This window comes from Elephantulus edwardii, unplaced genomic scaffold (genome assembly GCF_000299155.1).
Source record: "Elephantulus edwardii isolate Elephantulus edwardi_28Jun2011 unplaced genomic scaffold, EleEdw1.0 scaffold00508, whole genome shotgun sequence".
In the NCBI taxonomy this organism is placed as follows: Eukaryota; Metazoa; Chordata; class Mammalia; order Macroscelidea; family Macroscelididae; genus Elephantulus; species Elephantulus edwardii.
The window spans coordinates 167664-173869 of NW_006400258.1; positions in this window are offsets into that span (position 1 = coordinate 167664).

Here is a 6206-nt window from a genome sequence, read left to right on the forward strand (position 1 = left end):
TAAAATATAATACTTTTAGACTATTCTCTCCCCCATAGACTTCAATGCCGTAAACATATTTCATCCAGTTTTTCTCAGTCTTACCCCCAGCCCAATGCCAGCCTCATTCTACAACAGTGGCACCATATAGCATTTGTCCCTTTGTGACTGAGATACCTCTTTATCAAAACATTCCCTAAAAGGATTGTAATTTGGATTATAAGGCAGAGGTATTGGTACAGTTGCTGCAGTCTTTTGTTGCATTTCAAGCTTATCCAATCGCTCTAGTATTTTCTCTAATATATCCTCAATTTTTGAGCCAAAAAACGCTTCAGAGCTTGGGGGTACAGGCCAATTTTGAGCAGCTTCCTCCTCAAGATCCATTTGATCTTGTTCATTTAACTCCTCACCTCCCATGCCTTTCTCCAGGGAGGGATATATCGGGGGAATCTCATCCTTTTTCTTCATCCACGATTCAGTTTTCTGTGCATGATTACTTTCAATTTCTTCTTTCCATTTATCTAACTCATTTCTAAAGTCTATGGCATCTCGGACTAATCTCCATAAGCTGAAAGTATCTGCGGGAACCCTAGCTGGACCATTCCCTTCGTAAAAATCTTGTAATCCTTTTCCTACTTGATTCCAAATCTCCATGTCTATGGTTCCATTTTCAGGGAACCAAGGACAAGCCTTATCAATGACATTAAGGAATTTATAAAGCTGTTGGGGATCTAATTTTACACCGTGGGTTTTCAGCATATTCTGAAAAGTGTACAACATTTTAGCTATTTTATTTCCCATCTCTACTTCTTCTTCTCCGATCTTACCTTCACCGAAGGCAATTTCAGTAAGTTCCTACCTTACACGTTCACGGAGTCCTTCGTGCCTTTTCCTTATTTCTAGGGTCCCTAATTTTGGGCACCAATTATCGAGGTCCTGCCCTGATATATCGAAACAGTTTCGCCTAGAGAAGGGACAAGGATTAAATGAAGACACAGCCTCTTCGTTGATCACAAATCCCTTTTTTTATTATCTCTAAAAAGGTTTCTGAAAAACACACCTGCAGGGGTAATCACATTATCTCATTTAGGTTTCCGTCGAGATGGTTCTAGCCAAGATGGAATTAGTTCTGCTGGTTTTACAAATGTAGTGCTAGTCTTGCCTTGCAAGTTAGCCAGGCCTCTGACAATAACTTTTGTAGATTTCCTGCCCAAAACATGTAACTAATCATGAGTCTAATCATGACATCAGAAACCAAACTGAGAGACATTCTTCCAAATAGCGGGCCTCTGCTCTTCAAAAATAACAAGATCATTTAAGTTAATTGGGAAGATCAATGTAAAATCAGTTGTTGGAGCAGAACAAGGGAATACTGCATGTTTTAAAATCAGGAAAGATATGCATCAGGGTTGTATTCTTTCTCCTTATCTATTAAACATGTATACTCAGCAAATCATTGAGAAACCAGACTATATGAAGACGAATGTGGCATCAGAATTGGTGCAAGATTTGTCAACAACCTGTATTATGCAGACAACACACCTTGCTTGTTAAAAGAGAAGAGGACCTGAAGTACTTACTACAGAAGATCAAAGACTACAGCCTTCAACATGAGTTACAATCTCAACATCAATAGAACAAAAATTCTCACCACTGGACCAATAGACAGCACCACGATAGATGGAGAAAAGGTTGAAATGGTCAAAAAAATTTAATTTTATTTAGACACTGATCAACTTCCATGGTAGCTGTTGTGTTTATTGTTAAGTGTCATCAAGTTGACAATGACTCGTAGCGACTCAATGAACAACAAATCTGAACTTTGCCTTATCCTGCACCATCCTCACCATCTCTGATACACTTGAATTTACTGTTGCAGTCTGTGCCAATCCTTCTTGTAGAGGATCCTCTCTTTCTGTGATCCTCCACCTTTCCCAGCATGGTGTCTTTTTCCAAGGACTACCCTTTTCTTAACAATGGAAACACCCTTCTTTTGACAATACGTCCAATGTATGTGAGGCAAATTTTACCATCTATGGAGTTAATTATTCAAAGTGGCTTTCCTAGCCACAGAACTTGACTCTGCCCTGTGTATGGGTGGAAACATGCAAATAGGGCTTGTTAGCCTAACCACAAGGGGATTGGCTATCTCACTAATACACAGCAGATTGACTAATCTCATCATTAAATTGAGTGACTCCAGCAGCAGAGGGATTCCCTCTTTCACTACCAACAAAGGAGAAGTAGACATGCAGTGGATGCCTTTCAGAACCAGATATTCTTGTGTCAGCTACACTTACAGCAGCAGCAGTCATAGCCAAAGCAGAGAATCAACAGGGGATGCAACTCTTACCCCCATCTCCTATGGACAGAACCAGAACTAAGATAAAGGCTTTTGCCCAAGTTTGTTGGACACATGAGGTGAAAGTGAGCCATTATTGATAGGATTGAGAACTTTGTAACACTGACCTTAAGCCACAATTCTCAAGGCTGTGGTGCCTGAGAGAACATTTCAGAAGCTGTCGGGACTGTATTCTACTAATAAACTGGACTATAACTCTTTTCTTTTTTAAAAAAATTATTAAATTTTATTAGTTTTAATGAACATTTACAGGGATTTTTGGATTTTCATTCCTTCATTGCTGCACCATTCTCTCTACCCTCCTCCCCAGTTTGTTCTTCTTCCCCCGCCCTCTGAATGTCTGTTTTAATTGTCCAATTGCCACAGTGCTTGTCAAAGCCAGTTCTGATTAATCTCCTTTGTCAGTGTGTCCTTTGCCATTCCCTATCACTCCTCCCTGAGAGAGACTTCACCCTGAGTCATAAGGAAAAGGGGATGGCGTATTCTCTTAGCTACTTCCTGCTGAAAAGGGACGCTGTGGGTTTCAGGGTGAAGATCTTCTCTCACTACTCTAAAGGGTCCCTTTGGCAGTGGGAAACACATAGACTATTATGGAGATAGATTTTGGAATTTAGATGCACTGTTATTAATTGTGCTTAGCCGTACATGTTCATATCCTTGAAGATGTATCATGGGGGTGTTGCAACCTAGAAGACACAAATTTAACTAACAAGTTATAAGTACATGAGTCAAAAATTATGGAAAAGTAAGAGAAAAGATTCTTTCATTGTTTTCAAACCCTCCCCCAGGTCCCATCCACCATGTAGCCATCGCTCTAGACTTCTGTCACGACAGAAATACCTAGTCACATATCTCTTTTAAACAGTTTTCTCCCTCCTCTGTTTCAGTGCAGTATACATTATTGAACCCATCTTACTCAGTCTCTCCCCAACCCCGAGGTTAGTCCCATTCTACAACAGCGGCATCATGTAATATTTGTCCTTTTGTGGCTGGGATATTTCACTCAGCATAATGTTCTCCAGAGTCAACCATTTTGAATAATATTGGATGAGTTCCTTGTTTTTCAATGCAGCATAGTATTCCATTGTGCGAATATACCACAGCTTCTCTAGCCATTCGTTTGTTGATGGGCACTTAGGTTGTTTCCAACTCCTTGCTATTGTGAACAAAGCTGCAATAAACATGGGTGTGCATATATCTGCTTGGATGTCAGCTATGGTCTCTTCAGGGTATATTCCCAGTAGTGGAATTGCTGGGTCAAATGGTTTCGCTATTCGCAACTTTTTGAGAAAGCGCCATACTGCTTTCCACAGGGGTTGCACGATTTTACACTCCCACCAACAGTGAATCAGGGTTCCAGTTTCTCCACAACCTCGCCAGCATTTGTTGCTTGTGGACTATAACTTTTAAACTTCCCTAATATGGTGCTTAGGGACCTCTCCAGAGTGCTGAAAAGCAACGATGGCAGTCTAGAAACTAAGATGTGCCTAATCCAGGACATCATCTTTACAATTACCTGGACAATGACTAAAGATGACAGAAGAAGAATTGATGTCTTTGAATTGTAATGCTGGAGAAGAGTCTTGAACATACCATTGACTTCCAAGAAAACAAATAGGTCTGTCTTGGAGATGGTGAAACCAAGTTTCTCCTTGGAGGCTAGGATTTTGAAGCTCTATCTCACATAATTTGGACACGTGCCCAGGAGAGACCAGTCCTTGGAGAAGGACATCATGCTTGGAAGGGTGGAGGGACAGCACAGGAGAGGAAGACTCTGGATGAGATGGATTGATACAGTAACTGGAACAATGGGAACTGGTGTGTCTAAATTAGTGAGATTGGCTCAGGACAGGTTCAGAGCTGCTGTACATAGGGTCGCTATGGGTGGCAGGCAACATGATGGGATATAACAACAACAGTATGGTTCTCCATGGTCTATGAACTATCACCTCAGATTTTGGACCCAGTAAAGTAGTAATATTGGTGTTGAGATGAATAGAGAGAGGTGAGGAATGTGAGGAACATGTCTGACCTCATGGAAATTAGCTTTGTGTTACTGATGCTGTTGACGGGGACAGTTCACATTTGTGAAGTTGATAAAGGTCAGTTATGGTCATTCCCCACAGGGCCATTATTCTTTTTACACCATCATTGCCTCTAAGGATTACCTTTGTTGCTCTTCCTCGAAGACAATCTTGTTAGCTCTTTTGTCAGTCCACGGGATGTTAAATACTCTTCTCCAGTACCACAATTTAAAAGATTCTTTCCCCACCCCCCTTGATCCATGGTAGCAGTAGTCAAGAAACCAAAAGACATGTTGCATTGGGAAAATCTGCTGTCAAGGATCTCTTTAGAGTATGCACATCCATGTTTGTTACTGCATTTTTTTACGACAGCAAAGAGATGGAAGTGACTCAAGTGTCCACCAACAAATGAATGGATAGAAGATCTATGGTACATTCACACAATGGAATATTATGTAGCACTGAAAAACAATGAACTTGTAAAACATTACACAACATAGATGAGCCTAGAAGACATGCTGAGTGAAATATCTCAGTCACAAAATGGTAACTATTGCATAACTCTGCTGTTATAAAATAGGACTGACGTGGGGGTTTGGCAGAGAATAGGAAAAGAATGGATAGATAATGAACACTGCATTGGAACAGATGAGGGGAAGAACTGTCTGAAAGGAATATATGACTAGGCATTATATGTATGACAGCAATCTGGAACAAGAGGTGCACTGCAAAGTGGACTGGGGAAGGAAGGGGGAGGGAGGAAAATGTGCAACAATAAATGAATAAGTGAAAAACCAATAATTTTGTAAACTTTTTATAAAATTGTAAAAATGGAGGGAGCTCTGGTGGCCTAGTGGCAAGAAGCTGCACTGCAATCCTAGAGGCATGAGGTTTGAATCCACCAGATGCTCTGCTGGAGAAGGAGGGACAATTTCCTCCTGTACCAGTCAGAACTGATTTGAAGGTACACACACACACCAAAAAAAAACATAAATTGTGAAAATGTTAATTAAAAAATAATTTGGAAAAAAGTGAAGTGCTGAAGAGCAAGTATATCAGTTTAAATACTAAAGTATACCTTAGTAAGGTGCAGAAAACTGATGATTGAAGACTAGAAAATACCAAGCCATGGTATTTTCAATTGCTTCCTACATATCCGTAGTCAGACATTGAATAAGGATGAGAATCAATGCCTTGGAGGATTTATACAGGGCCTGGTGTCTGCACACTTCACAACATCTAAGCTCTCCACCCTGTCCCTAAGAGGATGAAGGGCTTATTTTTTTTTCCAAAGGGCTTATTTTTTTTCCAAAGGGCTTATTTTTACAAAGAACATTTGATGGACACCTACTTGACATACCAAAGGTCATGAAGATGACACAGGACTAAACAACATTTCCTTTTGTTATACATAAGGACATCATGAATCAGACCTGACTGAGAACAACAAATAAGATGCTTAGCCATACATAATATCTACTTCTCATTGTTATGTGCCATTGAGTCTGTATTGACTCACTTTGCACTACCCTGTGTAATCCCCACAATCTTTGATAAGCTTGAGTCTATTGTTGCAGTCACTGTGTCATTCATCTTTTTTTTCCCAAGCCAAACTGTATCCAGCTTTATTAAAGATACTTTTCATAAACAATCATGCTATTTCAGGCAGGACATGGGCAGGCAATCATTAACAGTTTACAACAACTTTCAAACTCCCTTCTTCAATGGACTACCAAAATCAGAAAACCACTATAAAACCCAATGAAATCTTCATTTGATGCTCTGAACAGGGAAAGTTTAGAGTGAGGGTTGACATTTCACATTTAGCATGTTGTTTAACA